This window comes from Cephus cinctus, unplaced genomic scaffold (assembly GCF_000341935.2).
Source record: "Cephus cinctus unplaced genomic scaffold, Ccin1 Ccin1_scaffold0240, whole genome shotgun sequence".
NCBI lineage: Eukaryota > Metazoa > Arthropoda > Insecta > Hymenoptera > Cephidae > Cephus > Cephus cinctus.
The window spans coordinates 319,829-330,427 of record NW_014332956.1 but is presented as its reverse complement, the minus strand read 5'-3'; the positions used below and the strand labels follow the sequence as shown (position 1 = coordinate 330,427).

Below are 10,599 nucleotides of genomic sequence, written 5' to 3'. Positions count from 1 at the left end.
AAATTTCAAACTCCAAAGTCTATAAGAAACCTACGCCATTTTCAACATTTTCGTTTCGCATAACTGCCCATAATATAGTGTGTGTATGTATACACTATACATATATACTCATACTCCTTCAAATTATCCGACATTTTTTTTACCCTCTCATTCCTGCAAAGAGTCTAGCCTCATTTTCTTAAAGAAAGAAGAAACAGAAAAGAAAAAAAAAAGGAGAACTTTCAAACTCTCCTTCTTCGAAGATGAATGGAATGAATGGAACAAAAATTGTCTCCAGACTGGTATTTCATGACTTAAAATCCTGCACGTGTTTTGAATCTGTTTGACCACATGGTCATGGTCGAGAGCACGTGGCAGCCAAACCCATTTGACGTTTCCTTTCCCTGGAAGATCCATCCTCTGTATTCTCGGGGTTTAGCAAAGAAGTTAACGGCTATTAGGCATTTCCTGTTGTAGCGATACGAGGTTAGTTTGTAATTACATCCTAGACAGCCGACCGATAAATATCATTCCCGGCTTAGTATCGGTATCGGGTCGTTCGCGTGCTGCTATCTTATCGCGCGCAATTACTTAAGACAATTAGTAAACGTAGAAACAAACAGTGAATTACGAAGCGCTCCTAATTGGAGTCTTGAAAGTACCAGCAGCCTGAAATATCGGGGTCGAATCGATAAACTATATTTTATCCTGGTGCAAAGAGACAAGAGGAATTGTTGCCGCCGTGGATTCGTATGCGTATCAAATATACGTGACGGGTACGGGCATATCGTAATGGACGCTTTGCGATAATTATAACTGACTCGTGAACGGAATGAAGGAAATTTGGCTGAAATATTGTACCGATGCAGAGCGCCTGACCACATGAATGAGTACATAACGCAAACGAATGGATATCGTCGTTATAAGGAAATTATAACCGGATGCCGATGCTCCAATTGCATTTTATGGGTTTATTTTGTGTTTCGCGCCAACAGCAGCACTCCTATGCATTATAAATAATGGAGCTTTGCATGCGGCACCTGAAGGTAGGAACAAATTGAGTTCGCTCGTAAGCTTGCCTGAGCTTGGAGCTTGATTTGCAATTACATCTCCGTGTCCCCCCCTTGCCCTGTCCTTACGTCGGTGAGCTTTTCATTCGGACAGTTTCCGAAAGCTCCACGTGCATCGAGCACTGCAATACTTTGCCTTGACGGCAGACACGTCTTCTACGGGATTCTCATCTGGAATTGTATCTTGTATTTACTGCACAGCTTACTCTTTGCAATATTCATATAAGTTTTTTCCCCCCAATGCTCGTGTTGTTCGTTTCTTAGTTACTTTATCGATTATTTTCTTTTCTACCGTTCTTACTGTATTCTACAGAATGGGAAATAACTATAAAACATGAACTATTCCATTGGTTTGTCTCGATATCTTTAAATCAAAAGTTACGCCTTGAAAGTCTGTTATTTTTTTGTCGTATTCACACGTGGCTCTGTTTCAACACCTATCACAGATGGGTTGAAGCGTCATCCATCCAGAATTGGCGACAGTGCCGTCGAGAGAGAAATAATTTCGTGAACCCGTGCCAGGCAGAGCTCACAAATCTCCATAATCCTCAGCGTATTTTGAATTTCACTAGAGAAAAAAAAAGGCAACCAAAAAATCTAACTATGGTCGTCGCGACGTATGCCACCAAACAGTCAAGGATTAATGACCCATTACGGTCCTCGGAGTACAGTTTCCCGTATTATCGGTATCATTTTGTATTATCACCGAGGCACAAATCAAGGCCGAAAGACGATGGTCCGTGGCCGTTAATCCCAGAGGTCCAATCAGCCGCCCCGAAGTTCAACAATAGTGGTGTGTCCATAGCGGCAATGTTTTGCTCTCTCGAAAATATCAGTAGCACTTACCGGTCATTAGGGACAAGCGCCCTTAGGGGTCCCGCTGGATAAATGCAGTGTGTAGTCCATTTACCTGAAACATCACAAAATATTCGTGTAGAGTGAAAGCGACGGAATTTCCGTTACCGAAGAGATCATTATTTACCTGAATAGCGTTAAGTGGTCCACCACAAAGCAGCTGACGGCTCTGTACAAGATCCTCTTCCGTTTGACTAATTTTTAATAATTTCTTTGTTAAACGTAACTTATATCCATTTTCTCGTCCGTTCATGCGTTATACTCGATCGAATACGCATACTCACGAGTACGCATACTATCCTCGTGCGCCACAGTGGTTGTTATTTCAATTGGACCACATGTTATCACGGAAGTCGTTTGACGAACGGTAGAAAATATCCTGCGACACTTCCTGGTGCATGGCTCCCGTCGGAATCCTCAGTGGCAGCCACCTGTCCGGTAAATCCCTAAGGAACCATACACACAGACATCCCGTTCCGAGGAAATAAAGTCGTCCTTATGAGAGCGAGAAGAAAAAGTCTCCTATTACGGTAGCACATGTTAAACGTATGTGCACCCATAGTGACTCCAAGGAACCCCGTGGATTCTGGCAAGAGAAAGAAGGAAGAGCTATTTATCCCCAGCAATATTTTTCTTCCGAATTTCTCAACCTCCGTAAGAATCTTATACATAGAAACTTTAACAAGAACTGACATTCGTATACAGTTTAAAGGACGTCCTGTGGCTTCTCGTTCTGAATCCCATGTATATGGGACACGAGGTACATACCTAAAGGAATCATTCCGGGAGGCGTCAGGATAACGCGATACGGCACACGTGTTCCCTTTGACCCTTGCGGTTCACCAGAGGCCTGGATCACGTTTTGTGAGGACACCCGTCGATAAATTCAACTGGGACGAGCCACACCCCTTGACACCATGGCTCGATAAATTAACGCGGCATGACAGAGACGTTATAATCCAAGGCCTCAATAAAGGAGCATCGGTGCTGGTTCGGGCGTTACCTTGCAATTCGCCGTGAAGGAATAATGAAATGAAAAAGGAAGAAAGAAAGGAGGAAGGCAAAATGGAAAGTGCTCCACCTTCCTATGGTTCGAATAGGAGGCCCCATTCGTAGCACGGTGAACCATGGTTCGTAGCGGCACGTGGTGTGTGTTCACCAAACGGAAGCATCTGTGTGCTACGTCACAAAGTAATGTTGAAATCACAAAGCAGAAAATCGATGACAAAAGCGACCGCAATGAGCGCCGATGATATATCTCTTGTATTTGTATACAATAGTCGCTATATACAATATATATATAATGACTAAATATTGCTGAAGATTTCAAACCAGGGTACGGAACAGGGAAAAAAGAAGTGTACCGGTGTCGGGTTGAGTATTGTGATGTGACTGTGATTCTACATTGATCACGAAAGGGACCAAACGACAACTTTTCCAACGGATAGATCCCAATGAGTTTGAAGATCGATGGATCTTCACTCCTGTCCACAGTTACGTATAATCGCATGAGACCTTTAGATCTGGGTCCGTGATAATTTCCATTGTAACGAGAAAAGTGAAAATAAACGAAAGTAGTGAGCACAGTAAGAGGACTGGCTTACAATAGGATGTATACAAGGACATGCATTCTCTCCTTATCAAAAGATTTGTCGATGGTCCTTGATTGACTAAAGATCCTTTCAGGCAATCAGGTCCTTCAAAATAAATAGCCAACTAACGACTTCTCTCGTTAAGAAGTATCTCGCGACTAGCGAGAATGAACTAGTATAAAAATAAACGTTTCCAAGCACGAATATCTCATCGCTTCTTGGTACTTTCGATCCTAGTATAAAGTCGGTGTGTGTGTGAGAGAGAGAGAGAGAGAGGGTCAGAGAAAATGCCTGGGAAAGGTGTATTTATTTATCCGAGTCGGTGCAGTGACAACCCGCCGAGAAAACAAATAGTGCCTTTCACGTTAACGAGTCCGACATTTTCTCGACTACCGGAGTAATCATGACGCACTGATGATAAGTCACCGCTCTGTTTAAGGAAGGTTTAGGTTATTTTCGTCGAAGGGTTAGTTACGTAGATCTACTTGGTTCGGAACGCTGGAGCTCGGAGGTCTGAAGAAAACACGACGGCTTAGGCAGAGTCGCGTAGGAGGGTCTTAAGAGTCCTTAATGAGGTCGTGGCACGTCAGTGTCTCCTGTCTCCGATGCCTAGAACGTCTACCAGCGCAGCCAAGGTATAGAAGTATGCAAACTATGTCAGGAGATTGTTTTGCCTTGGGCGGTGCACGCTTGGCGGAAGGCTCAACTTATGTTTGAGACATTCTAGGTAAGGTGAGACCGTGAGACTCCCCCATAGCTAGGAAGGGTGAGGCACTTTCTCAAGATAACGCCTCGTTTCCTCAACGTCCGTGATTCTCCGTTGAAATGATACTCGAGAAGAGAATGGGCCATTTCGGGATTGTGACAGGGTCCAAATAAAATAAACCCAGAGATGAGAATGTTCTCGGTACCGGAGCTATCGTAATGACATGATGTATAATATATATAGTATATTTAAGGGCGAGCGATATTTTTTTGGAATTTCAAAGTAAATAGAGAGTGGAAAATATGGATTCTACTCTGACGTCGAATCCGTCCTGCCTGCAAATCCGACGGGTTTGCCCTGGCTGAGAGGCCATTTTTCTCCTTTAAGGAAAATTTCTTCCTTTTCTCCCTTATCCTATAGTCCTTTCCTATACTTCGCTCTTCTTGTTCCTTTTCCCTCTTACTCTACTCTATCTTTCTCTCTTTCGAGAAACGAACCGGGCATCCAATCTCCTTCACGAGTTTCACGGCAAACAGCTGAGAAAATTGCTGTCGGTCTCGTATAGGAGCTTTGGCACGCTGACTTGGCGATACGTCAAACTTCAAATCCGACGAGTTTTCCTATCTTAATACCAAATCTTACGTTTATCATATGCTGGATAGTAATAACATTTAATGGATGTTTAGGAATTTCCGCTCCGTCTTCTTCACGGGAATTAACCTAGTACGCATATCCTTTTTACCTTTCTGAATTACCCACCAAGGTTTCCATTGACGCAAAGGCTCATCATCCTCTTCTTCGAAAGACCGCCTCCAGGTTTCCGTTTCTGAGTAGCTATCTCTCTGTGGGGCAGCCTAATTTTCTCTCTACTCTCCTTCATTCGCTGCGGTTCAGGACTCGTGGCACCCTCTTGAGGATGAGAAAGAGCCCTCCCCCTCCCATACACACCCTCCGACGCTCGCTCACTCATTCACTCACTTTCTTACGCGCTCTCTCTCTCTCTCTCTTTCTCTCTTCTACGTACTCTCGTTTTCATTTACAGTTCGCAAAGGAAATAAAGCAAGGCAGGTTGTCGAAAACCCTGGAGGGTCGCTAGAGCAGAGAAACACGTAGGCGAATAGACGGGTTGTTCCTTTATTATCTTCTATCAAAGGGTGACGACGGTGTCTTTCCCTTTCTTTCCCTTGATAGCCGAAAATACGTCTTCGCGATTCGGCACGGAAAAAGTCAGGGGAATAAAAATCATGCACATGGAAACTTCTATAGCAAAATATTCTAGCCCAAGGATCCATTCGATCGTGTGTTGCAGCAGTTAACCTATAAGGGTAGACCGCGTAAACACTGCTTCTCGAACTTGTTAATGAAAGTTTTCAAGTTTCTCGAATTTTTTGTATTCAACAAAAGGTGAAACAAACCTTGGTAATAAAGGGGAGTGGTCGTGTGCCCACCTCACCACGTAGATCTAACGGATAGACGGAAAGCTTGTTTTTCGTAAATTTCTTCAGCCACCGTTTTGCGAAGAACGAGGCTATTAACTTCGTCACGAAGAGACTGTCTGGCACGCGAACAGTTTTCCAGTCGGCGGACTTTGATTGATCGGCCTGAAATTTCGTGGAATTATGAGGAGCGTGGAGTGCACCCCAAGTACTAACGGTGGGGCATACGGCAGGCATCGATCTTTACGGTTTCTTGCGTTCTTTGCCACGATAGTGACGTCATCGGTCCCCTTGAACCCTCCACTGTAAGTACCTACGTCGTTCTACGGTAGGCTGTACCTCGTCTGTTTGTATCGTCCCGGTTTCGGCTTTGAGAGGATTCAGCCCTTCGCGACGAGAGTCTCTTCCTGTCTCTTGGGAGCGCGAGCACAAGACGAGGAAGTTACGACGCACGTACTTCAGAGCCATCATATTAGCTACATCGAATGAACGCAGCGGGGGTTGCTTCTTGAAGCAAGGGTGAGGCGGGTCCCGAAGATTCCGTCTATAATACGAGAGTCGTGTATCAGTATAAGGGTGTGAGGTAGAAAGGGGGTTGGGAACCGGGGCATTGATGTCAGGATGACAGGGGTTGGAACCTTGCTGTCGTGACGAGAGGGATGGCGAAGACTCTCGGTGGCCGAAGGAAGGCTGAAGGGTGCACGTCCTGGGAGGAGAGGGTAAGCAGTCACATCTGCGATATCCTCAAATCACCCTTCATCTCGGACTTCTCGTTCCACCCTAGGATCTCAACCCCTTTTCACCTTTCAGGAAAGTGGATGGACCATCTTGTTGCTATTGTAACCCATTAGCCCCTACAAAGGGCTTTAGGCTTCAAAGGTAACGCAGGCTTCATTGTCACACGATATCACGTCACGTGGCACGTTATCAATACCTAAAATCAATCTATAGAAATTACCAATGTTGGAAGAATCACCGGGTCGAATTTCTTATTTTTGGTCTGAAGGGAAAAGAAAAAATATATTTTACAGTAATTCAAAAAAAGGTCCATTTGCAGGCTCCCCGAGATGCGAATCCCTGGCAGTAAATCTTGTGAAAAAAAAAAAAAAAAAAAAAAAACAGTAGACGCTCTTAGAAAAGAAGGATGTAGATAGACATAAGGGAGCGGATAGCGGAGGCACCAAGAGACGGTAGATGGCTGCTCCGCTATCGGAGAACCAAGGAGAACACTAGCGGGGACTATAGGGGTTCGCAAGGAGCGATATAATATGAATATAATAATTTATGGTGTATCGAGGCATCAGTGCAAGGTGTTACCACGAGCCCGTTCTCTCCATAGCTTTACGCTTCCCTTAGTTCCCCAGCATCCCGGGCGCCGCCATCCGTTCGGGACCTTCGTCCACGTCCGTGATGACGTTCCCGCGCCACGTCGCATCTACGCACTCGAGTTATACGACAGTGAACAGCCCGAACTGACGCTTTCTAAACTAATGTGCCTTTTCGTGGGAGCGACTGTTACTGAACCGTAGTAGATACCAAACTGGGAAGGAGAACTATGGCTGCTACGGCAATGATAACTAGCTGGCTGCGATTCTACTGGGTGAACGTAGCTGCCTGTACAAGGGTTATCGCCAATAGCAAGCTTTGAATTTTCATGAAACAGCAACTTCGCCCGGACTGACCAGCACACGCTGATCAATGCCAGTGACACGACGGCAGATGGACATGTGAAATATTATTTTATCCAGGTACAAATGCAACACGTACCCACGTATATTTTTATGGATATGACATACTGGAATGCGTATAGGGTGTAAAAAAAAAGCAAATGACGCGTATCCTTTTACTATATACGAGAACGTAGCTCGTCACAAATCGTAAACGAGCAATTTACGTTATGTCGTAAATCTGCGAAATTATACCTCGGTTTCCTCCTTCAGGATCCTGTAACGCGCATCCACAGGCCCATCGGACTGTATTTCGATGCTAGTGGGTATCGTCACGGTGTGGATTGGGTTTTATGTTCAACCGGTAACTAACGCAGTGTCCTGTAGGAAGGGGACGAGCGGCATCAATTTGATATCGTGTATAGAAAACTTGGGAACTCCTACCACGGATGGTAATTCCTTTTTTCTATTTGTATTTGTTCTTTTTTTCCTTTTTTTCTATATATATATATATATACAGACTTTGAATGATACCCATAACTCTCCGCTGGATAAAAACCAGACTTCATTTTGTCTATAAAAACATAAAATTTGCCGCCCCAAAAAATGTCAAATATACCAAAGCTCCAAGATACAAGGTATTCCAGGGAGTAGAGAAGCTTGATTATGCAAATTTTATGAAGAAAATAGATGAAAGAAAGCTCACGATATTGTACAACTATACTCAGGGTGTACTTCGTTAAGGGGAGTATAGACACTTTGAAAATTTACTACCGAATCGCAAGTGCGATCCCATCGAACTTATGATGAATATACGTCTCGTCCTCTCCTAATAGGAAAATTTTAATCATATTGGCAATTCGATGCAAGACGTATTGGCGCAAGAGATTTTTATATGGATAATAAAAAGAAAAAATGGTGAAGTAGCTATAAAAGTGATTTTTCAGACGGGCAACAATAGATAACAATTATGACGTCTTCCCCAGGACATTCCCGGGTGTGGGAAGACTGAAGTAGGTTGCGGGGACTAATAACAGTAGATAATGTAGGAGAAAAAAAAGAACAAGACACAAAATATAACGGTACTCTGAGAAGCTTCGGTCATGTTGACTTTTTTATTTCATACTGCGCAGAGCCGTAAAAATTTCATCAACAGGCGACTTTTACATGTGAAATGACTTCTCCGTCCATGGCTCATAACCCAGGACGTGCTATGCGTTTCGCCTCCACAAAAATGTATGTAATATGCGCTTGGAATTAATTACGTAAGCGGGTGCTCATTTGCATATTACGAAATTAAAAAGTTTCATAACTTCAATTTGGCTGCTAGGGTGAATTTTAATTTCTGTTGCCAGCATAAACCAAGTGGTAGCGTAGTAACGAAACTAACTCACTACGAGTACCTCATTACATCATTCCCGACACATTATATTGTCAAGCCATTAATTAACGTCGATCATCAAACACCTTTAATTCGTTCATTTTTCATACGTAATTATTCCTAGTGACATTTTTTTCACGAACGTTCACGATTTCACACTTGCTGTTGCATTAAAGACATTTCGGTGTTGTGCAAATTAGACTTGTGTATTCATAACTATATATGTATATACCCCACTAGGAGTTTATCCTGAGTACGTAATAATATTCTCGTGCGAATAGCTCTCTATCGCTGTGTGACAATCAGCCGGCAAATGGTCGATTTTCCCTGGGAAATGACGGGATTTAGGTATTTAGGGATTAATTCGATATAGACAAACAGAGCGGAGAATACGCTTCCATGTATGGTCGACTGTTCAACGGCAAAATGGTAACAATGACTGGAGCTTGGGATTATCGCGATTACTGTACCCAACTGCGGTTAGCCAACATTATTATTTTATTTGCCTTATGGCGGTGTGAGTTTCTCGTTTGGTTTTGTGCTTTTGGATCCCGTCGTCCTTTATATCAGGGACCCTACAGGGTCTCTAGGAATTATACCTGAGTGAAACGCGTGCGGCTATACATATCCCACTTGCCTAACCTAACCTAACAGAAGACCATCGATCTGGGGTGCCCATACCTGAGTAACTACTAACTGATCCGATTTGGTGGCGGATGAAAAAGTTGGAAAAAAGAAAAAACAATATTTAGTAAACAATAGTCGATTTAACGTTAGGAAATTAAAACAATGATTACGAAATAGGTACGAAATAAGTAAGTATAGGTGTCAAGGGTAGGTACATAGATAATCAAATACTGTTAGCTAATACGGTCTTTTGCTAAGAATAAATTTAGGAACGCGAGAGTATTTACTTCGCTTCCAACTTCCCTTAAAAATATGTGACAAATCTTGAGCGTATTTTATGAAACGAGCAGAGATGCAAAGAATCTACTATAACCGGATGGTTATAAATACTTGTAAGTACAGTTACCACCCCCTTTATAAGGGAAGCAACAGTTAACTCGAAAATTCGCTGTTCGAAGAGTGGAAGATATCGTGAATTGATTCTCGAATATAAAGGAGAGACAGGATACGCGATGAAGGCCTGTGTCAAAAGAGAGAACTCGGCTCCCTTTTCGCACGAGTTTCGATAAGTCGAGGGTGAAACTCTTTGAAGTCCTTCGACTCGAAGAGGGATGAAGCGAGGAGGAGGAAAGGAGACGAAATGGAGTAGTATAAAGATTGGAGGAAATACGGTCATCCGAAGGGATGGTCGGACAGAAGTTTAAAGTAGAGACGAAGACTTTACCCACCTTCCTCCCTCCTGCTGAATAACCACTTGGGCTAGGATAGGATACGTGCGCGAGGCAAGAAGAGTCTTGGAGATTCTTAAAAGAGGTTAGGTTGGTAGCTGAGGGTTGGAAGAGAGAGGGTTGAGCATCGGAACGTATGAACGGAGACGCCGTTTGACTTTCCTGCAAAACTCAGAAGAGACTTTCTTCTTCCATTCTTATAACTGTACGTTGTGTCTTCCGATGCTACCATTCTATATGGTGCTATATGTACATGGAAATAGTAGGAACCTACCGTCGGTAGGTATGGTAGTAGAGTGCTGGCCTTTCGTAGCTGAGACTACGTATCGATACTCAGTTTCGAAAGTCGCTTCAAATAGTTTTCCCTTATTTTACATATTGCGAGCCTCGCCCCATTTCCCACAGGGCGGACGCGACGGTAGGGTGGCGTTGCGTTATTTTCATGAAACTTTCTTCTCTCTCTCCCTCTTTCTCTCTGTGCTCCCTCACCTACTTTGGGAAATTATCGCGTGCGACACGCGAATATTCTTAGATATAAGGGCGGGAGGGGGGGGGGGG

General features: G+C 43.6%; 1 protein-coding gene across 1 annotated transcript in view; it reads right to left on the bottom strand.

The window, feature by feature from the left end:
* Positions 1-2,396: 2,396 nt before the first annotated feature.
* LOC112494064 overlaps positions 2,397-10,599 on the bottom strand; it is a 63,110-nt gene continuing 54,907 nt past the window's right edge. Inside the window, exon 7 of the mRNA XM_025083016.1 lies at positions 2,397-2,490. The gene's annotated coding sequence lies outside the window, so the exon portion shown is untranslated. The remainder of the gene's footprint in view (positions 2,491-10,599) is intronic.